General features: G+C 46.5%; 1 protein-coding gene across 9 annotated transcripts in view; it reads right to left on the bottom strand.

Annotated features, from left to right (window-relative positions):
* The window catches only part of atxn1a (ataxin 1a), a 229,654-nt gene that overhangs the window by 37,467 nt on the left and 165,775 nt on the right, over positions 1 to 26,412 (bottom strand). Inside the window, exon 5 of one of the 9 annotated variants that reach the window (XM_078414502.1) lies at positions 17,849 to 17,897. The exons of 7 other annotated variants lie outside the window; for them this stretch is intronic. The gene's annotated coding sequence lies outside the window, so the exon portion shown is untranslated. Of the gene's footprint in view, positions 1 to 4,613; positions 4,802 to 17,848; positions 17,898 to 26,412 lie in introns of those variants that run through there. One more of the 9 variants, XM_078414521.1, reaches the window with a different exon arrangement.

Consider the following 26,412-nt stretch of genomic DNA (forward strand, 5'->3'; position numbering starts at 1 on the left):
TAGTCCCACCAGCCCGCGTCTGGCCCATATCACTCTAAACCTGTCCTATTCATGTACCTGTCTAAATGTTTCTTAAATGTCGCGATAGTGCCTGATTCAACTACCTCCTCCGGCAGCTCGTTCCATACACCCACCACCCCTTGTGTGAAAACGTCACCCCTCAGGTTCCTATTAAATCTTTCCCCCTCACCTTAAACCTATGTCCTCTGGTTCTCGATTCCCCTACTTTGGGCAAGAGACTCTGTGCGTCTACCCGATCTATTCCTCTCATGATTTTGTACACCTCGCTAAGATCACTCCTCATCCTCCTGCGCTCCAAGGAATAGAGACCCAGCCTGCTCAACCACTCCCTGTAGCTCAGACCCTCGAGTCCTGGCAAACCACCAGCGCCCTTTCCAGCTTGACAACATAACAGGTCTTGATATCTGCATGCATGAGGCTGTTTCTTAACCTATTAACAGCCATCAATTCACTGTTGGGAGCTGTAGGAATGTTATGAACATTGAATGTAAAGATCACATGGCCCATTGGTTGCATTTACACACATCATCCTTCCTCACACCTCCAACCCCAACTCTGGACGGCTCGAATGTAATCATGCATTGTCTTTCCGCTGACTGGTTAGCACGCAAACAAAACTTTTCACTGTACCTTTACACGTGACAATAAGCTAAACTGAACTGAAGGTCTCACGTGTATTTCTTGGAAAACAGACATCAATTTGTGTTTTCCCCCCTATATTAATGATCTTGAATTTGCTCTGACTATTGAATCAATTAAATGCAGAGAGAGCAATGAAATAAGAAGCCCAACTCTTTGTTTCTTTTGAAGACACAAGGAACTGCACGTGCAGGAATCCCGAGCAAAAGACAAAGTGATGGAGGAATGTTGCGGGTCGGGCCGTATCTGTGGAGGGAATGGAAGGCAGCGTTTCAGGTCGGGACCGTCCTTGAGACTGATTAAAGGGGGGGGGGATTAATAATTAAGGGGGGGGAACTGAACCATCCTACCACAACTAGACAGCAATCCTGAATTACTATCTACACGGGTGGGTTTAAAACGAAGATCTCGGAGAAAACCCACGCAGGTCACGGGAGAACGTACAAACTCCGTGCAGACAGCACCCGGGATCAAACCCTGATCTCCGACTCTGCATTTGCTGTAAGGCAGCAGCTCTACCGCTGCGCCACCGTGACCGCCTATAAACTATGATTTGCTTTCGGTTTATTATTGCCACATATAACAGGATACAGTGGAGAGCTTTGTTTTGCACGCTATCCAATCGGGTCAGATAATACTAGACATAAACACCATCAGGTCAAGGGCAAAAGGGAAGGTGTAGGGTGAAGAGTGCACATTGCTGGCAATCAGGTAACTTGGTTTAGTGTAGAGATAGAGTGCAGAAACAGGCCCTTCGGCCCTCCGAGACCGCGCCGACCAGCGATCTCCGTGCACTAGCACTATCCCACACGCTAGGGACAATTTACAATTTTCACCGAAGCCAATTAACCTTCAAACTTGTACGTCTTTGAGTGTGGGGGAAACCGTAGCTCACGGAGAAAACCCCATGCAGGTCTATTCAAGAGAGAGCTAGATAGAGATCTTAAGGATAGCGGAGTCAGGGGGTATGGGGTATGGGGAGGAACAGGGTACTGATTGAGAAGTACTGATTCTTCAGTCTGAGGAAGGGTCTCAACCCGAAACGTCACCCATTCCTTCTCTCCCGAGATGCTGCCTGACCTACTCACAAAATGAGTTACTCCAGCATTTTGTGAATAAAAACCTTCGATTTGTACCAGCATCTGCAGTTATCTTCTTATACTGATTGAGAATGATCAGCCATGATCACATTGAATGGCGGTGCTGGCTCGAAGGGCCGAATGGCCTCCTCCTGCACCTATTGTCTATTGTCACGGGGAGAAGGTACAAACACCGTACAGACAGCAACCGTAGTCAGGATTTAACCCGGGTCTCTGGCGCGGTAAGGCAGCAACTCTACCGCTGCGCCACCGTGCCCGCCCCCAACTCTGCCGGCAATTCCTAATTTCTGCCACCTTCAGATTCTCTCTACAACCAAAAGCCTTTGTTTACCAGCTTCAATACACATTCAGCATATGATTGTGCCAGAAATGCTGACAACACGCTACTCAGGAAGTAGTCTTATGATTGCATAAGGCGGTAAGCAGAAGTAGTAATTCGGCAGAAGGACATAAAGTGCAGAAATAAGTCAGCGCGTCAGCCAGCAGCTCTGGAGAAGTCTGAAGAAAGGTCCCGACCCGAAACGTCACCTATCCTTTTTCTTCAGAAATGCTGCCTGGCTCACCGAGCTGGCGTTTATGTTTAGTTTAGTTTAGACATACAGCGCGGAAACAGGCCCTTTCGGCCCACCGGGTCCGCGCCGACCAGCGATCCCCGCACACTAACACTATCCTACACCCACTAGGGACAATTTTTACATTTACCTAGCCAATTAACCTACATACCTGTACGTCTTTGGAGTGTGGGAGGAAACCGAAGATCTCGGAGAAAACCCACGAGAACGTACAAACTCCTTACAGACAGCACCCGGAGTCGGGATCGAACCCGGGTCTCCGGCGCATCATTCGGTGTGATGGCAGCCATTCTACCGCTGCGCCACCGTGACCGCCCACATCCTCAGTTATCCTCGGTATTAACCAGCATCTGCTGTTCCTTTCTGCACATCTCTGGAGAACATGGACAGGTAACATTTCAGGTCGGTACCTTCCTTTCCCGACGAAAATCGTCATCATTCCATCTTCTCCGGAGATGCTGCCTGACCCGCTGATTTAATCCAGCACATTTGTGTCCTTTCGTATAAACCGGCATCAGCAGTTCTTTGTCTCTGCTCGTAATTCAGCAGACTTGTCACATTAAACAGGGTATTTTGTGCTCTTGGACAATAAAAACAATAACCTCAGATTCTAATGGAATAAACAAACTGCAGATGTGGTTTGGCTGAGCTACTCCTGCATTTTGTGTTTACCTCAGATTCTAAAATCTGTTCTGAAAAAGCACGAACATTTTGCAGGTACTTTGCAACTCGAGGCACTTCGCAATTCTTTCAAGGGTGGCTGGAGACCCGAGTTTGATCCTGGCTACGGGTGCTGTCGGAACGGAGTTTGTACCTTCTCCCCGTGTTCAGAAGTTGTAGGAGCAACATTAGTTCTTCTTCTTCTGTCGTATGTCTTTTCGACCTGCAGCTCCGTTGAGGTGAGCCAGGCCAACGTGCCATCGTCCAGGTCAGTCAGACCTCGTTCACCATTCCGTGGCCGGTATTTGGGGCGACTGGCGACTATGTGCTCCACTGTCTGTGTGTTGGGTCCCCACACTCGCAGAAGGCACTGTCCACGAGACCCCACCTCCCCACATTATAGATAATAGACAATAGGTGCAGGAGGAGGCCATTCGGCCCTTCGAGCCAGCACCGCCATTCAATGTGATCATGGCTGATCATTCTCAATCAGTACCCCGTTCCTGCCTTCTCCCCATACCCCCTGACTCCACTATCTTTAAGAGCTCTATCTAGCTCTCCCTTGAATGCATTCAGAGAATTGGCCTCCACTGCCTTCTGAAGCAGAGAATTCCACAGATTCACAACTCTCTGACTGGGTTCATTCGACCCATCAAGTCTACTCTGCCATTCAATCATGGCCGATCTATCTTTCCCTCTCAAACCCACTCTCCTGCCTTCTCCCCATAAACCCCTGACACCTGTACTGATCAGAATCTATTTATCTGTGCCTTAAAAATATCCACTGACTTGGCCTCCACAGCCTTCTGAGGCAATGAATTCCACAGATTCACCACCCTCTGACTAAAGAAATTCCTCCTCATCTCCTTTCTAAAATCCCTCCTTAAAAGTTCCCATGGACCCGGGTGCTCCGGTTTCCTCCCGCACTCCAGAGATGTACAGGTTTGTGGGTTAATTGGTTTCAGTAATATTGTAAGTTGGCCCGAGTGTGTGCAGGCCAATGCTGGTGTGCAGGGACCGTTGGGCGGCACGGATTCGGTGCCTGTTTCCGCGCTGTAGTTCTAAACTAAACTAAACTGCCAGGACCCTTGAAGTCATCAGAGTGTAAATAAGTAAATGCACTTTCTATTGGAAGCTGCCAAGAATAAGGTTTCACAAACAGCCTTGAACCGAAAGTGTTCCTGGCAAAGCTGCTGCCAGCTACGATGGCCAAGAAGTTGCCATTTTCAAAGCGGGAGGGGGGTGGGGGGGTAGGTGGGGGGGGGGTAAGATTCACGAGTACAGTTTTATTATCAAGTCACATGAAACCACATTTGAATCTCAATACAGAGCAACGGCTGGTTCTGAATCTAGTCTATAATTACAGAGAAATTCCGCTCAGCAATGTACAATTATATGAAACAGCTCGAAAAGAAAGCATCCGTCTGTGACAGAATAAATGGTTACTCACTATTCAAAGCTATCTGGATCAGAATTGTTGTGCTATTCTCCCTCGATACCTCTTTAGATCGGTGCTTATTTTCCCCATAAACAACATCCTTATGGAGATCCGCGCAAGATTTTAAAAATATATATATATTATTATTCACGTCAACTGGCACTGTGAAGACAATTAGCTCACCTGGTAGCCAGGTCGAGCGGCTAATGACGAACAAACGACATTTAGGTAGAGGTGGAGCTGTCTGAGGAAGGGTCTCGACCCGAGACGTCACCTACTCCATTTCTCCAGTGATGCCGTTTGACCCGCTGAGTGACTCCAGCTGTTTTGTGCCTATCTTACACTTAGATGGCCTTAGCGACGGACAGAAAAGGTCTTGTGAAAGCAGGAAAGCGAAGTGGTGCAGATTCCGCTCACAATGAATGAGACCCACGCAAATGTGGCCCGTTTCCAGAATGGTGGATCCCACACAGCTGAAAGCTGGTCACATGTGAAACAGGCAGGATGTGTTAAAAACATGTTTTCTGCACTTTCAAAACTTGGCAAGTGCTAACAGTTGTACGTTCGGTTACAGCTTCCAGCTCGAGACACTTTGCTTTAAGAAGACGGTTGCAGAAATCACGATATCGATTAGACACACGTCTCAGCCGACTCAATGTTTAGTTTAGTTTACAGATGTAGCACGGAAACAGGCCCTTCGGCCCACTGAGTCCGCACCGACCAGCGATCCCCGCGCATTAACACTATCCTACGCACACTCGGGACAATCTACAATTATACCAAGACATTTAACCTTCAAACCTTCACATCTTTGGCGTGTGGGAGGAATTCGAAGCATCCAGAGAAAACCCACATGGTCACAGGGAGAACATACAAACTCCACACAGACAGCACCCGTAGTTAGGATCAAACCCGGGTCTCTGGCGCTGTGAGGCAGCAACTCTACCGCTGTGCCACCGTGCCGCCTTAAGGCCAATGCATTTATCTTATTTAGTCAAAGTGATTAACTTGCAGGAACAAAAAACATAAAATGCTGAAAAGACTCAGGATGGGCAACATTTTTGGAGAAACTGCTGAGGTTTCAGGTTGATGACCTTTCAATTTGAAGTAGAAAGGTTTTTAAAAATGAAACAAGTTTTAGCCTGCAGAGAAAAGTGGAAAAGGCACACAAGGGGAAAAATTGAGAGTGGCAAAGACTTGTGAATAACAAAGTTATTATCCAGGGGAGCTTTACATCACAGAAAGTTTATGACAAAGGAGACCATTTAGCCCATCATGTTGAAAGCCTAACCAGTGGAAACACAGCTCCCCAACCTAATCCCACTTTTCCAATAGAGTCATAGAGTGATACAGTGTGGAGACATGCACTTCTGCCCAACTTGCCCACACCGGCCAACATATCCCATCTACACAACATATCCCATCTACACAACATATCCCATCCCATCCCACCTGCCTACATTTGGCCCATTTCCCTCTAAACCTGTCTTATGCATGTATCTGTCTAAATGTTTCTTAAACGTTGCGATAGTACCTGCCTCAACTACCTCCTCCGGCAGCTCGTTCTGTACACCTACCGCCCTTTGCATGAAAACGTTATCCCTCAGGTTTCTATTAAATATTTCCCCCCTCACCTTAAAACTAAGAACCAAACTTCTGACCCGAAACATCACCTATTCCTTTTCTCCAGAGATGCTGCCTGACCCGTTGAGTTACTCCAGCATCTTGTGTCTACCTACGGTGGAAACCTGGAGTGTCGGGACCTAAACTGCCGGGACCTACAGTGTCGGGGCCAACAATGTTGGGGCCTAATATGGGACAAGGGTGGTCCCGTATGGGACAAACCAATTTAGCCCAAAAATGTCCCAGCTAACATGGGACAGTTGGCAACCCTATTGTGCGCTGTTGTCAGGAATTTAAGCAGCGTTAGAATTTCGTTAAGAGGGAAAGGAGGTGTTTTTTGCCTCTGATACCTACGGTGGTTCACATAAGCTTCAGGCAATTGTTCTTCGTAAATGTCAGTGGGGAACTTAATGTAAAACCACAATAGACAAAGTGCTTTAGAAATTAAAGGGACTAGATGTAAAGTCTACTGGACCCAATAGCCCGCATCCATCCCAGTCTTCTACAATCTTGTGTTCACTGGAGTTTAGAAGGATGAGAGGGGGTCTTGTAGAAACATATAAAATTATAAAAGGACTGGGTAAGCGAGATGCAGGAAAAATGTTCCCAAAGACGTACAGGTAATTGGCTGGGTAAATGTAAAAATTGTCCCTAGTGGGTGTAGGATAGTGTTAATGTGCGGGGATCGCTGGGCGGCGCGGATTTGGTGGGCCGTAAAGGCCTGTTTCCGCGCTGTATATATATGATATGATATGATGATAATGTTGGGCGAGTCCAGACCAGGGGCCACAGTCTTAGAATAAAGGGGAGGCCATTTAAAACTGAGGTAAGGAAAAACTTTTTCACCCAGAGAGTTGTGAATTTGTGGAATTCTCTGCCACAGAGGGCAGTGGAGGCCAAATCACTGGATGAATTTAAGAGAGAGTTAGATAGAGCTCTAGGGGCTAGTGGAATCAAGGGATATGGGGAGAAGGCAGGCACGGGGTATTGATTGGGGACGATCAGCCATGATCACAATGATCCCTCCCTGCCTGAAGTCCGCCACAATCATCCCACTGCCGAAAAAGTCTGTCATCAGCGGCCTTAACGACTACCGCCCGGTAGCACTCACACCAGTCATCACAAAGTGCTTCGAGTGACTGGTCCTGCAGCACATCAAAGCCAGCCTCCCACCCACCTTCGACCCATACCAGTTTGCCTACAGAGCAAATAGGTCTACAGGGGATGCCATCGACACTGCTCTTCACACTGCACTGACCCACCTTGAACACCAGGGGAGCTATGTGAGGATGCTCTTCCTCGACTTCAGCTCTGCCTTTAACACGGTCATCCCGAGCAGACTGGTCACCAAACTTTCTGACCTTGGATTTTCCCAAACCATCTGCCAATGGATCAAGGACTTCCTGACCAACCGCCCCCAGACCGTCAAAATAGGCCCTCACCTCTCCTCCACCATTACACTGAGCACCGGCTCACCACAGGGCTGTGTGTTGAGCCCCATCCTTTACTCCCTCTACACTCACGACTGCGCCCCCACCCATCCCACCAACACCATCATCAAGTTCGCGGATGACACGACTGTGGTTGGACTCATCTCAGGAGGAGATGAGACAGCCTATAGGGATGAAATCCAAAGGCTGGCAGCATGGTGTTCAGTGAACAATCTTGTCCTGAACTCCTCTAAAACAAAGGAACTTATAATTGACTTCAGGAAAACCAGTGTAGAATACGACCCACTCTACATCAATGGGGTCTGTGTGGAAAGGGTACCCGCTTTCAGGTTCCTGGGTACGCACATCGCAGAGGATCTTACCTGGTCTACCAACACCATCACCACAGTAAAGAAGGCACAGCAGAGACTCCACTTCCTGAGGATCCTCAGGAAAACCAACCTGCAGGAGAAGCTCATGATGTCCTTCTATCGCTGCTCCATCGAGAGTGTGCTGGCATACTGTATAACCACATGGTATGCCAGCTGCTCAGAAAAGGACAGGAAGGCCCTTCAGAGGGTCATCACAACGGCCCAGAAGATCATCGGCTGCTCACTGCCCTCCCTGGAGCACCTGTTCAGCCTACGCTGCCTCAGTAGAGCAGGCAAAATAATAAAAGATCCATCCCACCCCGGCCACCGTCTGTTTGTTCATCTGCCCTCTGGTCGACGTTTCAGGTCGATCAAATCCCGAACAAACAGACTTAAGAACAGTTTTTACTCCAGGGCCATACGAGAACTGAACACTACCTTCTGCACTAGGCAACACCGTTAAAAAATCTTTGTACTTAATATAATTGTATTTATTTGTTTTTGCATTTATTGCATATATGTTTGTACGCACCGTCAGGATTGGCTATTTTTTAATTTCGTTGTACTCGTTGCAATGACAATAAATGAATATTATTATTATTATTATTATTATATTATTATTATTATTATTATTATTATTATTATTATAATATTATTATTATTATTATTATTATTATTATTATTATTATTATTATTATTATTATTATTATTATATTATTATTATTATTATTATTATGAATGGCTCGAAGGGCCGAATGACCTCCTCCTGCACCTATTTTCTATGTTTCTAATAGATGACAGCAGAGATAGAGAAAATAATCCTCCAGTTTCCTGATTCCAAATTTAAAATTCAACGAGTGGATGCCAGTCTTACTAAATTTTCATCAGAAGGCAATACTCTGTGAATCTGTGGAATTCTCTGCCTCAGAAGGCAGTGGAGGCCAATTCTCTGAATGCATTCAAGAGAGAGCTAGATAGAGCTCTTAAGGATAGCGGAGTCAGGGGGTATGGGGAGAAGGCAGGAACGGGGTAGTGATTGAGAATGATCAACCATGATCACATTGAATGGTGGTGCTGGCTCGAAGGGCCGAATGGCCTCCTCCTGCACCTATTGTCTATTGTCTGCTCTCATGCCCAGAATCAAAACCACACTTGTTCCAAAGCATTTATATAATTTTTTAGTTGAATGAATGGGGTGGCATGATGGCGCAGCGGTAGAGTTGCTGCCTCGCAGCGCCAGAGACCCGGGTTCAATTCTGACTGCGGGTGCTGTCTGTACGGAGTTTGTACGTTCTCCCCGTGACCTGCGTGGGTTTTCCCTGGGTGCTCCGGTTTCCTCCCACACCCCATATACAAGTTTATAGGTTAATTTGTAAATTGTACAGTGTCCCCATTGTGTAGGATAGTGGTAGGGTACGGGGATTGCTGGTCAGCGCAGGCCGGGTGGGCAGAAGGGCATGATTCCGCACTGCATCTCTAAATTAAACTAAGAAGTTGAAACCACCTCCAAATGAGGTCTCACCAAAGAGATGATAAGCAATTTATTTCTTCCAAATGATGGGCCAAGAACCAAACAGCAATCCAATACTGTCATAGATGAACCAAGAGCAAAAATAGCCTTGTAATCTATATACTAAAACTCTTGTTTGTTTGTTTGTTTGTTTGTTCCTGAACTACAGCCAAAACGGTATAAAATAGCACGACAATTTTAGGCCCACCTTATTCACCGTCGTCCCTTTGGTGCTAATGGAAGAGGTTTCATTGAAATCGGCGTTCTATTTTTGAAGTCATTCACATTTTAAAGTTTAAATCTATCTCCTAGGGATGGAGGGTGGAGGGAGGGAGGGAGGGGGGAGGATAAGGGAAGTTGAGGGGGATGGAGTGGGGGGGAAGGGAAGGGGGAGGGAGGAAAAATCTAGAATGCTAGAACTCATCATTAAGAATATAGTATAAAATCATAGGAAGATCAAGATATAAGACGGAATTAACATTGTTTTATGAAGAGAATTTTTTTACCTGAAAAGTGTTTAATTTAGAGACACAGCATAGTAACAGGCCCTCCGGCCCACTGAGTCCACATCGACCATCAATCACCTGGTCACACTAGTTTGAAGTTATCCCACTTTGTACTAGTTTGAAGTACTCCCTACACATTGCGGGCAATTTCGGGTCAGGAACCTTCTTCAGTGTTTGATTCTGGGGATGAGTGTTGCCCTCTGAAGAGAATTTAGATTAGTTTAGTTTAGTTTAGTTTAGAGATACAGTGTGGAAACGGGCCCTTTTGGCCCACCGAGTCCGTGCCAACCAGCGGTCACCCCGTACACTAGTTCTATCCTACACTCCAGGAACAATTTACAGAAGCCAATTAATTAACCTACAAACCTGCACGCCTTTGGAACGTAAGAGAAAGCCAGAGCACCTGGAAAAATCAACACACAGGTATGTAGGTAAATTAGCTTGGTAAATGTAATTAAATTGTCCCGAGTGTGTATAGGATGGTGTTAATATGCGGGGATCGCTGGTTGGCAAGGACCCGGTGGGCCTGTTTCCGCGCTGTATCTCTAAACTAACATGCAATCTCCAAACAGACAGCACTCTGGACAGGATTAAACCCGGGTTGCTGTCAGGCAGCAACTCTACCACTGCGCCACCGTGCCACCCTCGAACCTCTCCTCCTTGAAACTTAGTTTCGTTTATTTGATTAAGACTGGTTGGCCGGTAGTCACTAGAGCTTAGAAGAATAAATGGAGATCTTATTGAGCGAAAGGGAACTCAGGAAGGATCAATAACAGATGCCAAAGAGGTTTATTTCTTCTGGCTGAAGGCAAAGCGTAAGGATAGGGAGATCAGCCATTTAGATTTAAGCAGTTTCATGTTTTATTTGCACAGAGGACGCAGATCTTCAGAATTCTCTGCTTCACAAGTAACAAAAATACTCAGCATTTTCACGAGGGAAGATAGACACAAAATGCTGGAGTAACTCAGCGGGTCGAGGCCCTTCTTCAGACTGAGAGTCAGGGGAGAGGGAGATGAGGTTGTGAACAGGTACAAAGTACAAATGAATGAAAGGTGTGAAAAGGACAAATGAAAGCCAGCCAGACAATCAAGGAATGGCAGAGCCCACAATGATCCATTGTTGGCTGCGGAGAAGGTGATAATCAGTGGATACAGTGAAACCAGACAGCACTTCATGAGTTAAAGGAGCAGAATTAGATCATGAGGCCCATCGGGCCTACTCCACCATTCGATCACGGCAGATCTATCTTTCCCTCTCAACCCCATTCTCCTGCCTTCTCCCCGTAACCTTTGACGCCCTTACTAATCAAGAAACTGTGATGAGGAGGAATTTCTGTAGTCAGAGGATGGTGAATCTGTGGAATTCTTTGCCACAGAAGGCTGTGGAGGCCAAGTCAATGGATATTTTTAGGCAGAGATAGATTTATGGGTTTCAGGGATTATGGGGAGAAGGCAAGGGAATGGAGTTAAGAGGGGAAGATAGATCAGCCATGATTGAATGGCGGAGTAGATTTGATGGGCCAAATGGCCTATTTTGCTCTTATGGTGTGGTGTTTAGTCACTTGGTCATTGACTGCCATGTCATTAGCTGCCGAGGCCCAAGGCTGTGGAAATCTTTCTCCAAACCCCTCAATTAATCAATCCCTTGTTTATCTGTCTCAAGAGCCCCTCATTTTCGTCTGTGCAGAGGTTTGACTTCAGACGTTTCGATATACAGCGCGGAAACAGGCCCTTCGGCCCACCGAGTCCGCGCTGTCCAGCGATCACCCCGAACTCCAGCACGATTCCACACGCACTAGGGACAATTTACAATTTTACCAATGCCAATTAACCGGCAAACCTGTACGCCTTTGGAGTGTGGGAGGAAACCGGAGCACCCGGAGAAAACCCACGCAGGTCACAGGGAGAATGTACAAACTCCGTACAGCCAGCACCCGTGGTCAGGATGGAACCCGGGTCTCTGGTGCTGTAAGGAGGCAACTGTATCGCTGCGCCACCGTGCCAGACCCGGCATTAACATTTGTTCGGTAATATTCCTGTCAAAATATTTGTGTTATTTGAGTGCATTATATGGTATGATATAAATGCACATTTGCAGTTTTATCACGGAAAAATCTCACTGCCTTGATGCGTGACTAGCAGCATTGAGAAAAAAAGCTTTAGTTTTCTCCAGTAACTGTTTACAGCACAATTCTCATGAAACTGTGCCTGACTCATCCCATTCGGTACGACTAGTTTCCATTAATCTTTCACCAGAATGAAAAGATTTAGAGATTACAACGATCAGTTCACAGACATTGAAGTGAACTAGTGCCTATGTGAATACAGAAAAAAAGACAAGTGTTTCTTATCGTCATTTAGCACTTATGCATCTGAGTTCCGAAAACAATGGATGCTGCATCTCATAGAATCAAAGTTCGTAGAGTAATACAGCGTAGAACTGGCCCTACGGCCCATCTTGCCCATACTAGCCAACATGTCCCATCTACACTTGTCCCACCTGCCTGCGTTTGGCCCATATCCCTCCAAACCCGTCCTATTCATGTATCCGTCTAATAGTTTCTGAAATGTTGCAATAGCCCCTGCCTCAACTACCTCCTCTGCCAGCTCGTTCCATACACCCACCACCCATTGTGTGCAGTTATCCATTAGATTCCTATTAAATCTTTCCCCCCTCACCTTAAACCTATGTCCTCTGGTTCTAGATTGCCCTACTCTGGGCAAGAGACTCTGTGCGTCTACCCGATCTATTCCTCTCACAATTTTACACACCTCTGTGCGATCAAAGATCTTAAAGAAGAAAAAGTGCTGGAGGAACTTGGTGAATCAGGCAGCATCTGAAGATGGAATGGACAGATGATGCTTTGAATCAGGAATGTTCCCAGCCCTGGAGGACATCTACAATGCACGCTGCCTCAGAAAGGCTACCAGCCTCTGTAAGGACCCCACACACCCATGCCACCGTCTGTTTGAACTCCTTCCACCCGGCAGACGTTACAAGGCCTTCTACGCCGGCATCTCCAGACTGAGAAATAGCTTTTTCTCTCGAGATATAACTGCACTGAATCAGTCTGCTAAGTGCCCCCCATAATCTGTCTTTGCCTCCATAATCACCTGGCAGAACTGACTTTATCTCAACAGTGTGACAGTTGTGCTGTAATTTTTAACCTCAGCGCACATGGACCTATTTGCACTTTTACCTTTTTTTATTTTATTACCTTGTTTATGTCTTTTTATAGCATCGATACGGAGGTTGCAATCTTAATCTCATTGTTCTTGTACAATGACAATAAAGCTATATTATTATTATTATTATTATTATTATTCAGACTGAGCAGTCTGCACAAGGGTCCCACACTTAAAAGTCACCTGTCTATTCCTTCCACAAATGCTGCCTGACCTGCTGAGTTCCTCCAGCAGTTTGTTTTTTACTTTTGATAATTACTTGTTTAACATGGAAAGTTATAAGGACACAAGGGACAACCTTTCAACGCAGAGGGTGTAGACGAAACGAGCTGCCAGAGGGGGTTGAATGGAAAGTTAGTCGGGCGGCACGGTGGCGCAGCGGTAGAGTTGCTGCCTTACAGGGCTTGCAGCGCCGGAGACCCGGGTTCCATCCCGAATACGGGTGCTGCTTGTACATTCTCCCCGTGACTTGAGTGGGTTTTCTCCGAGATCTTCGGCTTCCTCCTACATCTCCCAGGACGTACAGGTTTGTAGGTTAATTGGCCGGTACAAGTGTAAATTGTAAATTGTCCCTAGGATAGTGTAAATAGACAATAGGTGCAGGAGTAGGCCATTCGGCCCTTCGAGCCAGCACCGCCATTCACTGTGAGCATGGCTGATCATCCACAATCAGTACCCCATTCATGCCTTCTCCCCATATCTGCTATCTTTAAGAGAGTGCGAGGATCGCTGGTCGGCGAGGACTCAGTGGGCTGAAGGGCCTGTTTCCGCGCTGTATCTCTAAACTAAACTAAACTTCCAAGTAACGCGGCAAATCCTTTGTATGACCCCTTAAAAAGTTTAGGTACCTACTTTAAAAATATTTTTAGAAAAGGAGCGTTTTTTGATTAATTGGCCTGTGGCTCCAGATTTTCACTGTCCAAACCTGCCTGCCAGAATGTTGGTCCCCCTGCTGTTAAGGTGTAACCCGTCCCTTTTGTACAGGTCACCCCTACCCCAGAAGAGATCCCAGTGGTCTAGAAATCTAAATACCTGCTCCCTGCACCAGCCCCTCAGCCATACATTCATATCCCCGATCTCTCTGTTCCTGCCCTCACCAGCACGAGGTACAGGTAACAGTTCAGAGATAAGCACCCTCGACGTCCTACTTCTCAGTCTTCTTCCTAACTCTTTAATCTCATGTTGCAGTATCTCCTTCCTCTTCCTCCCGATGTCGTTCGTGCCCACGTGCACAACTACTTCCGGTTGATCGCCTTCCCACGCTAGGATGTTCTGAAGCCGCCCCGTGATGTCTTGAACCCTGGGGCCAGGGAGGCAACAGACCATCCTCGAGTCCCACCTGCCGCCACAGAATCTACTGTCCGTACCTCGGACAATGGAGCCACCCACTACTATGGCTCTTCATGACTTCGGTCTTCCCGGTCGAGTCTCCTTGCCTGGATTAGAGCCACCAACCTGTCCGCCGCTCGGACTGGAAGCGTCTTATGCCCCAACAGCTCCCAAGAGGGTGTACCTGTTTGCAATAGGCACAGCCACGGGGTCTCCTGTAGTCCACGTTCACTCCCCTTTGAAACGGTTTCCCACCTTTGCTCGATGCAGCAACTCTTATTATATCACTTGATTACATATCAAAGTAGATTTGTTCCTCTCAGACCTGATTGTAAAACGCAAGGGTGTGTTTTTATGAGTCAGAATAATCTGGTAGTTATTCGCATTTCTCAGTATTCATCTGGAATACATGTTTATGTTTTTGAAAGGGTTTAGTTTCACTGCTCGTTTCACTGTCGTCCTGCTTAGTTTCACTGTTCGTATCCCCTCGTTATCGTTTTCCACAGCCAACAATGGAGCATTGTGGGCTCCATCTTTCCTTGATCATGATCCTTGGTCATATTCCTTGAACCAGGGGAAGTAGTCTAAGAATAAAGGGGAGGCCATTTAAAACTGAGGTGAGAAGAAACTTTTTCACCCAGAGAGTTGTGAATTTGTGGAATTCTCTGCCACAGAAGCCAGTGGGGGGCAATTCACTGGACGAATTTAAAAGAGAGTTAGATAAAGCTCATGGGGCTAGTGGAATCAAGGGATGTGGGGAGAAGGCAGGCACGGGGTACTGATTGTGGATGATCAGCCATGATCACAATGAATGGCGGTGCTGGCTCGAAGGGCAGAATGGCCTCCTCCTGCACCTATTTTCTATGCTTCTATCATTGCAGGCTCTGATTTGTTCATTTCATACCTTTCGTTCATTTGTTCTTTGTACCTTTTCATACCTCTCCCCCGACTCTCAGTCTGAAGAAGGGTCTCGACCCGAAACGTCACCTATTCCTCCTCTCCAGAGATGTTGCCTGACCCGCTGAGTTACTCCAGCACTCTGTGAAACGTCACCTATCCATGTTCTCCAGAGATGCTGCCTGACCCGTTGAGTTACTCCAGCACTCTGTGAAACATCACCTATCCATGTTCTCCAGAGATGCTGCCTGACCCGCTGAGTTACTCCGGCATTTTGTGTCCCATCTTCGGCGTAAATCAACATCTGCAGTTCTTTCAGACACACTTAAAATGTTTGATCTAACCAAATGGTATGGGTTTGTGGCGGGCTATTCTATTTTTAGGAATGAGTGCAAATTGATGACTCTTTTGTTCCAGTTTTCACGGCATTTAGGTGTTGTTCAAAGGTTTCTGATCCTTGGGAAATGTAGTACATTTAAACTTCACGTGAAGAATGTGCCTGAGTCACATCATCTGTTTTATTCTGTCGTACGAGTCAGCAAATGCACATTGTCTACTTAGTTTAGTTTTTTTTAAATTTGGCTTAGAGATACAGAGTGGAAACAGGCCCTTCGGCACCACCGAGTCCGCACCGACCAGCAATCCCCGCACACTAATGCTACACACACACACACTAGGGACAATTTACATTTATACCAAGCCAATTAACCCACAAACCTGTACGTCTGTGGAGTGTGGGAGGAAACCGAAGATCTTGGAGAAAACCCACGCAGGTCACGGGGACTGCGTGGGTTTTCTCCAGGTGCTCCGGTTTCCTCCCACTCACCAAAGACTCCAAGGTTTGTAGGTTAATTGACTTCTGTAAATTGTCCCTAGTGTGTCGGACAAAACAAATGTACGGGTAATTGTTGGTCAGCACAGACTCGGTGGGCCAAAGGGCCTGATTCCACACCGTATCTCCAAACTAAACTACAGAAACCAGGGTGGTAAAGGGAGTGAGGATCAGTGGCAAATGCTGAATAAATGATGAAACATGAACAGGAGGCCACATTTAAAGTATTGTGTTCCGTTTTGGTCACCATGTTACATATAGGAAAGATGTTGTCAAGCTGGAAAGGGTTCAGAAAGATTTACAAGGATGTTGTCAGGACTTGAGGGCCTACATAGAAACATAGAAATTGGTGCAGGAAGAGGCCATTCGGCCCTTCGAGCCAGCACCGCCATTCATTGTGATCATGGCTGATCGTTCCAAATCAATATCCCGTGCCTGCCTTCTCCCATATCCCTTGATTCCACTAGCCCCTAGAACTCTATCTAACTCTCTCTTAAACCCATCCAGTGATTTGGCTTCCACTGCCCTCTGTGGCAGAGAATTCCACAAATTCACAACTCTCTGGGTGAAAAAGTTTTTTCTCACCTAAGTTTTAGATGGCCTCCCCCTTATTGTAAGACTGTGCCCCTGGTTCTGGACTCGCCCAGCATTGGGAACATTTTTCCTGCATCTAGCTTGTCTAGTCCTGAGCTATTGGGAGAGGTTGAGTAGGCTATGGCATTCCTTGGAGCGCAGGAGGATGAGGGGTGATCTTATAGAGGTGTACAAAATCATGAGAGGAATAGATCGGGTAGATGCACAGAGTCTCTTGCCCAGAGTAGGGGAAATCGAGAACTAGGGGTCCTAGGTTTAAGGTGAGGGGGAAAAGATTTAATGGGAACCTGAGGGGCAACTTATTTTTTTTACACAATGGGTGGTGGGTATATGGAACGAGCTGCCAGAGGAGGTAGTTGTTTAAGAACCAATTAGACAGGTACGTAGATACGACAGGTTTGGAGGAATGTGGGCCAAGTGTAGGAAGGTGGGACTAGTGTAGATGGTGTGGGCAAAATGGGCCAAAGGGCCTCCTTCCACCCTGGAAGACACTATGACTCTATGACTGAATTGCAGAATCCTGCCAACAATCAGAAAGCAAAAAATAGAAGCAGGGGTAGTCCACTTTCTGTGCTAACCTTGATTTCTTTAACATCTAAAAATATATCAATCCCTGCCTTAAATGTACTCATCAACTGAGTAACTTGGTTATTGAATTACAATGATTAACGGGCCTCCGGTAGAAGAAATGACTATTTCTCGCCACCCTGAATGTCAACCCCTAATTTTGAGAAGGAATAACTGGATAAAGAAGGCACGGCACGGTGGCGCAGCGGTAGAGTCGCTGCCTCACAGCGCCAGAGACCCGGGTTCCGTCCCGACTACGGGTGCTGTCTGTACAGAGTTTGTACGTTCTCCCCGTGACCTGCGTGGGTCTTTCTCCAGAGGCTCCGGTTTCCTCCCACACTCCAAAGACGTGCAGGTTTGTAAATCCATTGGCTTTGGTACAATTGCAAATTCTCCCTAGTGTGTACAACAGTGCTAGGTTCCGGGGATCGCTGGTCGGCGCGGTCTCGGTGGGCGAAAGGGCCTGTTTCCGTGCTGCATCTCAAAAATTAAAACTAAAGACATCCCGGTCAAGAGAAACGACAACTGCAGTTCTAGGACCAGAGGGCACACCCTCAGAATAAAAGGACGTACCTTTAAAAAGGAGATGAGAAGGAATTTCTTTAGACAGAGGGTGATGAATCTGTGGAATTCAACGGAGATAGATTGGTCAAGCAAACTCGATGGGCCAAATGGCCTACTTTTGCTCCTTTGTCTTACGAACTAGAAACATAGAAAATCGGTGCAGGAGGAGGCATTTGGCCCATCAAGCCAGCACCGCCATTCATTGTGATCATGGCTGATCGTCCACAATCATCATCATATCATCATATATATACAGCCGAAAACAGGCCTTTTCGGCCCACCAAGTCCGTGCCGCCTAGCGATCCCCGTACATTAACACTATCATACACCCACTAGGGACAATTTTTACATTTACCCAGCCAATTAACCTACATACCTGTACGTCTTTGGAGTCAGTACCCCGTGCCTGCCTTCTCCCCATATCCCTTGATTCCGCTAGCCGCTAGAGCTCTATCTAACTCTCTTTTAAATTCATCCATTGAATTGGCCTCCACTGCCCTCTGTGGCAGAGAATTCCACAAATTCACAACTCTCTGGGTGAAAAAAGTTTTAAACTGACGAACTTATGCCTGGTTCATGATCATGGTAAATGGAGAAGATACTGGAACGTAAGTGAAACAAACAGACCCCAAATCCACTCTGTGTACAAAGGAACTACAGATGCTGGTTTAAACCGGATAGACACAAAAAGCTGGAGCAACTCAGTAGGTCAGGCACAGTTTAAGAATAAGGGGTAGGCCATTTAGAACTGAGTTGAGGAAAAACTTTTTCAGTCAGAGAGTTGTGAATCTGTGGAATTCTCTGCCTCAGAAGGCAGTGGAGGCCAATTCTCTGAATGCATTCAAGAGAGAGCTGGATAGAGCTCTTAAGGATAGCGGAGTCAGGGGGCATGGGGAGAATGATCTGAGAATGATCAGCCATGATCACATTGAATGGCGGTTCTGGCTCGCAGGGCCGAATGGCCTCCTCCTGCACCTATTGTCTATTGTCTATCTCTGGAGAAAATCCACTCGACCTGGCACCTCCTGTCCCAACTGTGGGTAAAGTCTACTGGTCCAGAATTGGCCTTATCAGTCACCTTCATAGCCACAGAAAAGGAGTGGGGGCCTTGACCCTGAAGAACAGCTTCAGTGGCATGAAGGGGGGGCGACACGGTGGCGCAGCGGTAGAGTTGCTGCCTCACAGCGCCAGAGACCCGGGTTCCATCCTGACTACGGGTGCTGTCTGTACGGAGTTTGTACGTTCTCCCCGTGACCTGCGTGGGTTTTCTCGGGGTGCTCCGGTTTCTTCCCGCACTCCAAAGGCATACAGGTTTTGTAGGTTAATTGACTTCGGTAAAATTGTAAATATGTCCCTAGTGTGCGTAGGATAGCGTTAAGTGTGCGGAGATCGCTGGTCGGCGTGGACTCAAGGACCTGTTTCCTCGCTGTATCTCTAAACAAAAAAGTGTATTCCATGCCTGGCATTGCTAATTCCCTTCAAAGAAATGAGGAAAATAGAGAGGTTTTTTTTAATAGCAACAATGACGATTTTCAAGTGGCTGATCCTAGTATTTAATTGAAAGGCTCCAAACGGTGCAACTCTGCCAAAGCAATTGCGTCAGAGCAGCCACTGCATAAACAACAACCACATTCAATCACATTCACTTTTAACATTGTAATTGTGACCTCAAAGAGTGCTGTGGGAGAAAATCATACGGTCATAAATGATTGGAACAGAATTAAGCCATTCGGCCCATCAAGTCTACTCTGCCATTCAATCATGGCTGATCTATCTCTCTATTCCCCTATCTAGCCTTCTCTTCCCCTCCCCCTTCCCAGTTCTCCCACTGTCTTCCTGTCTCCACCTACATCCTTCCTTTGTCCCGCCCCCCCCCCCGACATCAGTCTGAAGAAGGGTCTCGACCCGAAACATCACCCATTCCTTCTCTCCAGAGATGCTGCCTGACCTGCTGAGTTACTCCAGCATTTTGTGATACCTTCGATTTGTACCAGCATCTGCAGTTATTTTCCTACACTATCTCTCCCTTCTAACCCCATTCTCCTGCCTTCTCCCCATAACCTCTGACAGCAGTACTAATCAAAAATCTATCTATCTCTGCCTTAAAAATATCTATTGACTTGGCCTCCACAGCCTTCTGTGGCAAAGAATTCCACAGATTCACCACCCTCTGACTAAAGAAATATCTCCTCATCTCCTTCCTAAAAGAACGTCCGTTAATTCGGAGGCTGTGACTAGTTCTAGACTCTCCCAGTAGTGGAAACATCCTCTCCACATCTACTCTACCTGTTCAATGCATAGAATAGGTTAGGGTCCAATGCATGGAATAGGAAAATGCGGCACGGTGGCGCAGCGGTAGAGTTGTTGCCTTACAGCGAATGCAGCGCCGGAGACTCAGGTTCGATCCTGACTACGGGTGCTGTCTGTACGGAGTTTGTACGTTCTCCCCGTGACCTGCGAGGGTTTTCTCCGAGATCTTCGGTTTCCTCCCACACTCCAAAGACGTACAGGTTTGTAGGTTAATTGGCTGGGCAAATGTAAAAATTGTCCCTAGTGGGTGTAGGATAGTGTTAGTGTGCGGGGATCGCTGGGTGGCACGGACCCGGTGGGCCGAAAGGGCATGTTTCTGCGCTGTATCTCTAAATCTAAATCTAAACAAAAATCTTTTTAAAATGCTGAAACCAGAGAAGAGGGGAGGTTGGGTTTCAGTCTGAAGATGGGTCTCGACCCAAAACGTCACCCATTCCTTCTCTCCAGAGATGCTGGCTGTCCCGCAGAGTTACTCCAGCATTTTGTGTCTATCTTCGGTTGAAACCAGCATCTGCTGTTCCTTCCAAACAGCTTTGTTTTCCAATGGGGACGTGTTTCACATGAATTGGACTTGAATGTGTGACCCAGATAGTTGAATAACTGAGCTTGTAGTAGGCAAGTCATTGATTCGTACAAATACTGCCATAGTAAGATATGGCACAGAACAGACCCTTCGGCCCATCGAGCCCGCACTGACCATGAACCTCTCGTTTAAAATGAATCCTTTATTAATCCCACTGTTAACGTTCCCATATTCTCATCCTCAGATTCTAACACTCACTTGCACACTACGAAGGCAATTCACTGCCTGGGTGTTCTCTAGTGTTAGGAGCAGAATTAGGCCATTCGACCCATCAAGTCTACTGCACCATTCAATCACGGCTGATCTATCTATCTTTCCCTCTTCACCCCATTCTCCTGCCTCCTCCCCATAACCCCCGACACCCGTACTAATCAAGAATCTCTTATAGAAACGTACAAAATTCTTAAGGGGTTGGACAGGCTAGATGCAGGAAGATTGTTCCCGATGTTGAGGAAGTCCAGAACAAGGGGTCACAGTTTAAGGATAAGGGGGAAGTCTTTTAGGACCGAGATGAGAACGTTTTTTTTCACACAGAGTGGTGAATCTGTGGAATTCTCTGCCACAGAAGGTAGTTGAGGCCAGTTCATTGGCTATATTTAAGAGGGAGTTAGATGTGGCCCTTGTGGCTAAAGGGATCACGGGGTATGGAGAGAAGGCAGGTACAGGATGATCAGCCATGATCATATTGAATGGCGGTGCAGGCTCGAAGGGCTGAATGGCCTACTCCTGCACCTATTTTCTATGTTTCTATGTTCATCTCCGGTTCCCTCCTACATGAAATGGTGGCGACGGCTGCAATGTAAAATGGCGCCAAAATGGAGCCTCTTGCAGATGGACTCAGTGGGCTGGTCTATACATTCCGTACTAACTGGCGTGATTGCTCTCATGTGCAGGGATATTCTTGCTGAGCTGTATCCAAAAAATGTACTTCACTGTCTCTGGTGCACGTGACAACAAAGAAACCAGTGAACCACAGGTAGACACAAAATGCTGAAGTAACTCAGTTTGAAGAAGGGTCTCGACCCGAAACGTCACCCATTCCTCCTCTCCAGAGATGCTGCCCGTCCCGCTGAGTTGCTCCAGCATGTTTGTGTCTACCTTCGGTTTAAACCAGCACCTGCAGTTCCTTCACTTCACCTAACTATTGAACTGCTATGCATTCAATTGAGAAATAGAGACTCAATCTAAGGTTGCCTCTGGGATCAATGCTGGGAACACAGATGTTTCTAGAATCTACATTAAATGATTTGAACGAGTGCAATGCCACCAGGTTTGCTGACAGAGCTGAGGAAACTGAAATGGTAGCCTTCATAATAGAGTATAATTGCACTGATTATGCAGAGCTTTGGAGAGATCACACCCAGAGCTTTGAATGGTTCTGTTTTTTTTAAAGCAGTTTATATTTGCTTGAGAGACAAAGGCTCATAAGACTGATTCCTGAGATGAAGGGGTTATCTTACACTTTACTTCAGACATACAGGAATCAGGCCCTTTGGCCCACCGAGTCTGCTCCAACCAGCACTATCCCACACACACCAGGGACAATTTACAATTTACAGAAGCCAATTTACCGACAAACCTACACGTCTTTGGGATGTGGGAGGAAACTGGAGCACCCGGAGAAAACCCACGCAGGTCACGGAGAGAACATACAAACTGCGCACTGGCAGCAACCGTAGTCAAGATCGAACCCAGGTCTCTGGCGCTGGAAGGCAGCAACTTTACCACTGTATAAGAAAATAACTGCAGATGCTGAAGATCAGCATCAGATCAGTCTGAAGAAGGGTCTCGACCCGAAACGTCACCCATTCCTTCCCTCCCGAGATGCTACCTGACCTGCTGAGTTACTCCAGCATTTTGTGAATAAATCGAACTTTACCACTGTGCTGCCCTTTCATAAAAGAAGATTGAACAGAAAGGGCCAATACTTGGTTTGGAAGAGCAAAAGATGATCTCACCGAAACACATTTTCCTAAAGGCGTCGAAGGTTAAAGGCCATGGGAATTGCCAGCAGGAGTCTATAACTAGGAGACAAAAATCTCACCACAAGTCAACCATTTCAGACTGAAGTGCGATTTTTTTTTTTTGGAGAAATATGAATATTTGGATTTTTTTTACGCTGAGCCATCATAGATGCAGACACACTTCAATATATTTTACACTGCGGTAATTTTTTGATCTTCATGGAATTCAAGGGTTATGGGAAAGAGGCAGGAAAATGGAGTTAGAGCCAAAGATTAGATCACAAGATTAGATCAGACGTGATCTGATTAAATAAAAGAGCAGGCTCAGAGAGCTAGATGTCCTCCTCCTGCTCCAATTTCCAATGTTAAGATAAAATGTTGAGTCAAAGAGTGATACAGCGTGGAAACAGGCCCTTCGGCCCAACTTGCCCACACTGACCCACATGCCCCATCTACACTAGTCCCACCAGCTTGTGTTTGGACCTTATCCCTCCAAACCTGTCCTATCCATGTACCTGTCTATTGTTTCTCAAACATTGCACTAGTCCCTGCCTCAACTTCCTCCTCTGGCAGTTCTTTCCATACGCCCACCACCCTGTGTGTGAAAAGGTCACCCAAATCTTTCCCCCTTCACCTTAAACCTTTGTCCTCTGGTCCTGAATTTCCACACTCTGGGCAAGAGACTATTACGTCTACCTGATCTATTCCTCACATTTTACATACCTCTACATACCTCAATCTACATAGATACATATAACATAGGTGCAGGAAGAGGCCATTCGACCCTTCGAGCCAGCACCGCCATTCATGGCTGATCATTCACAATCAGTACCCCGTTCCTGCCTTCTCCACATACCCCCTGACTCCGCTATCTTTAGGAGCTCTATCTAGCTCTCTCTTGAAAGCATCCAGAGAATTGGCCTCCTCTGCCTTCTGAGGCAGAGAATTCCACAGATTTACAACTCTCTGAAGAAGGGCCTCGACCCGAAACGGCCCCCAGTCCTTTTCCCCAGAGATGCTGCCTGTCCCCCGCTGTGTTACTCCAGCGTTTTGTGCCTATCTTCGGTTTAAACCAGCATCTGCAGTTCCTTCCTACACATAACAATCAGGGCCGTTAGGGGAAGGGGGAGGGCGGAGAGAGGGGAGAGGAGGGAATGCAGGAGGAAAAAATGATTGAGATTGAGGTTTGAGTTTGTACAGTGCTTTTCATATTCCTTGCAGGATAGACAATAGACAATAGGTGCAGGAGTAGGCCATTCGGCCTTTCGAGCCAGCACCACAACTCAATGTGATCATGGCTGATCATTTTCAATCAGTACCCCGTTCCTGCCTTCTCCACATACCCCCTGACTCCGCTATCTTTAGGAACTCCATCTAGCTCTCTCTTGAATGCATTCAGAGAATTGGCCTTCTGAGGCAGAGAATTCCATAGATTTACAACTCTCTGACTGAAAAATCTTTTGCTCATCTCCGTTCTAAATGGCCTACCCCTTATTCTTAAACTGTGTCCCCTTGTTCTGGACTCCCCCAACATTGGGAACATGTTTCCTGCCTCTAACGTGTCCAACCCCTTAATAATGTTATATGTTTCGATAAGATCTCCTCTCATCCTTCTAAATTCCAGTGTATACAAGCCTAGCGCTCCAGTCTTTCAACATACGTTGAAAGGATAAGAGTCATAGAGCTGTACAGCACAATAACAGGCTGTTCGGCCCACCTAGCCACGTCGGCCAAGTTGTCATTTGAGGTTTGTTCCGTGCTAACCTGTCAGCGGAAAGACAATACACGATTGGCTCATATCCTTATCTCTACCAAAATATCTTTGAAAAGTTTTAATTGTATCTTATTGTAGTGGGTAATCTTGTAATTCTATAGTTTCGTCGGACAGCTCATTTTGGACGCACGCTACCTTTAAGAGATTTCTTTCCTCTAAATGCCATGGTTATACAAATGTGAGCATTTTTTAAATAGAAGATTAGTTCATTAGTCATAGGAGCAGAATTAGACCTTTCGGCCCATCAAGTCCTGTCCGCCATTCAATCACGGCTGATTTATCTTTCTTTGTCAACCCCATTTTCCTGCCTTCCTCCCATTACCCCCGACACCCATAATGTACTGTACTGTGGCGCAGCGGTAGAGTTGCTGCCTTACAGCTTTTGCGGCACCAGAGACCCGAGTCCGATCGCAATTATGGATGATGTCTGTACGGAGTTTGTACGTTCTCCCGGTGACTGCGTGGGTTTTCTCCGAGATCTTTGGTTTCCTCCCACACTCCAAAGACGTCCAGGTTTGTAGGTTAATTGGCTTGTTATAAGTGTAAATTGTCCCTCGTGTGGGTGGGATAGCGTTAATGTGCGGGGATCGCTGGTCGGCACGGACTCGGTGGGACGAAGGCCATGTTTCCGCTCTGTATCTCTAAACTAAACTAGACTAATCAAGAACCTGTCAATCTCCGCTTTTAAAAATAACCATTGACTTGGCGTCCACAGCCGTCTGTGGCAAAGAATTCCACAGATTTACCTCCCTGTGGCTAAAGAAATTCCTCCTCATCTCCCTTCTGTGATTCATTGTGATCAGCCATGATCACAATGAATGGCGGTGCTGGCTCGAAGGGCCGAATGGCCTCCTCCTGCACCTATTTTCTATGTTTCTATTTTCTATGAAAAGGTATGTCCTTTTATTCTGAGACTGTGCCCTCTGGTCTTCGACTCTCCCACGAGTGGAAAAATCCTCTCCACATCCACTCTCTGCAGGCTTTTCACTATTCAGTAAGGTTCAATGAGCCAAATATCAAATCCAATGTCAGAGTGCAGAGCACAAAAAATCTAGAGACATCTTTTCACCCGGAAGGCAGCCAACCTTGGGAATTCTCTACCTAAAAGGCTGAGAGAGGTCCATTTCCCTAGTTTCATTGAAAGAATGACCCACAGTACTTCATTTCTTATGATGTGATTAAAGCAAATGGGTTTAATGCAAAAACGTAGCAGAAAGGTAAAAGATTGCTAGGTAGATTGATAATGTATTCAAGAGAGAGTTAGATACAGCTCTTAGGACTAATGGAATCAAGGGATATGGGGAGAGAGCAGGAACGGGATACTGATCCTGGATGATCAGCCATGATCATATTGAATGGCGGTGCTGGCTCAAAGGGTCGAATGACCTACTCCTGCACCTATTTTCTATGTTTCTATAATTCTTGATTAAAAATCATTGGATTATTAATCATTTGGATTATCATTGGAGATCCTCCAACTATCTTTATGTAGGCACAAAATGCTGGAGTAACTCAATAGACAATAGACAATAGACAATAGGTGCAGGAGTAGGCCATTCAGCCCTTCGAGCCAGCACCGCCATTCAATGCGATCATGGCTGATCACTCTCAATCAGTACCCCGTTCCTGCCTTCTCCCCATACCCCCTCACTCCGCTATCCTTAAGAGCTCTATCCAGCTCTCTCTTGAAAGCATCCAACGAACTGGCCTCCACTGCCTTCTGAGGCAGAGAATTCCATACCTTCACCACCCTCTGACTGAAAAAGTTCTTCCTCATCTCCGTTCTAAATGGCCTACCCCTTATTCTTAAACTGTGGCCCCTTGTTCTGGACTCCCCCAACATTGGGAACATGTTATCTGCCTCTAATGTGTCCAATCCCCTAATTATCTTATATGTTTCAATAAGATCCCCCCTCATCCTTCTAAATTCCAGTGTATACAA

Source organism: Rhinoraja longicauda, chromosome 2 (assembly GCF_053455715.1).
Source record: "Rhinoraja longicauda isolate Sanriku21f chromosome 2, sRhiLon1.1, whole genome shotgun sequence".
Classification (NCBI taxonomy): domain Eukaryota; kingdom Metazoa; phylum Chordata; class Chondrichthyes; order Rajiformes; family Arhynchobatidae; genus Rhinoraja; species Rhinoraja longicauda.